Source organism: Athene cunicularia, unplaced genomic scaffold (genome assembly GCF_003259725.1).
Source record: "Athene cunicularia isolate RWA unplaced genomic scaffold, athCun1 SCF_375, whole genome shotgun sequence".
NCBI classification, from domain to species: domain Eukaryota; kingdom Metazoa; phylum Chordata; class Aves; order Strigiformes; family Strigidae; genus Athene; species Athene cunicularia.
This window is the reverse complement of record NW_020799461.1, coordinates 853-2,066: the sequence shown is the minus strand read 5'-3', so window position 1 is coordinate 2,066 and position 1,214 is coordinate 853. Positions and strand designations below refer to the sequence as shown.

The following is a 1,214-nucleotide window of genomic DNA, read 5'->3' as shown; positions in this document are numbered from 1 at the left end:
GTAGGGCCCTGAGGGTGTCTGTAAGAGCCCAGGAGGCATCTATAGGGCCCTAGAGGTGTCCATAGGGCGCTGAGAAGGGCCCTGAGGGTGTCTATAGGGCCCTGAGGGTGTCTATAAGGGCCTGGGAAGCATCTATAGGGCCCTGAGGGTGTCTATAATTGTCCAGGAAGCATCTATAGGGCCTGGGAAGCATCTATAGGGCCCTGAGGGTGTCTATAAGGGTCCAGGAAGCATCTATAGGGCCCTGAGGGTGTCTATAGGGCCCTAGAGGTGTCCATAGGGCGCTGAGAAGGGCCCTGAGGGCGTCTATAGGGCCCTGAGGGTGTCTGTAAGGGTCCAGGAGGCATCTATAGGGCCCTGAGGGTGTCTATAAGGGCCTGGGAAGCATCTATAGGGCCCTGAGAAGGACCCTGTGGGTGTCTGTAAGGGTCCAGGAGGCATCTATAGGGCACTGAGGGTTTCTATAAGGGTCTGGGAGGCATCTATAGGGCCCTAGAGGTGTCCATAGGGCCCTGAGAAGGACCCTGAGGGCATCTATATGGCCCTGAGGGTGTCAGTTAGGGTCCAGGAAGCATCTATAGGGCCCTAGAGGTGTCCATAGGGTGCTGAGAAGGGCCCTGAGGGTGTCTATAGGGTCCTGAGGGTGTCTGTAAGGGCCTGGGAAGCATCTATAGGGCCCTGAGGGTGTCTGTAAGGGTCCAGGAGGCATCTATAGGGCACTGAGGGTGTCTATAAGGGTCCGGGAGGCATCTATAGGGCCCTAGAGGTGTCCATAGGGCCCTGAGAAGGTCCCTGAGGGTGTCTATAGGGTTCTGAGGGTGTCTATAAGGGTCCAGGAGGCATCTATAGGGCCCTGAGGGTGTCTGTAAGGCTCTGGAGGTGTCCATAGGGCCCTGAGAAGGGTCCTGAGGGCATCTATAAGGTCCCTGAGAGTGACCATAGGGTCCTGAAAACAGCCCTGAGGGTGTCTGTAGGGCCCTGAAGGCGTCTATAGGGTCCTGGAGGTGTCCATAGGGCCCTGAAAAAGATCCTGAGGGCGTCTATAAGGGCCCCGAGGGTGTCCATAGGGCCCTGAGGGTGTCTATAGGGCCTTGAGGGCATCCATACAGGGCCACAAGCGTCTCTGTGGGCCGAGAAACTCTATATGGGGCCAGGGACCAGCACTACAAACCTCCATATGGGCCCACGAGCATCCATAGGGGGTCAGTGAGCTT

At 57.4% G+C, this 1,214-nt stretch overlaps 1 long non-coding RNA gene across 2 annotated transcripts; it reads left to right on the top strand.

Annotated features, from left to right (window-relative positions):
• Positions 1 to 230: 230 nt before the first annotated feature.
• LOC113490840 lies at positions 231 to 929 on the top strand. 2 transcript variants are annotated; one of them, XR_003400308.1, is made up of 4 exons: positions 273 to 363; positions 499 to 550; positions 706 to 809; positions 871 to 929. It is a non-coding gene; the product is annotated as an uncharacterized LOC113490840 (long non-coding RNA). The 2 variants fall into 2 exon arrangements; XR_003400309.1 differs by lacking the exon at positions 499 to 550 and having other exon boundaries at positions 231 to 322.
• Positions 930 to 1,214: the final 285 nt, after the last annotated feature.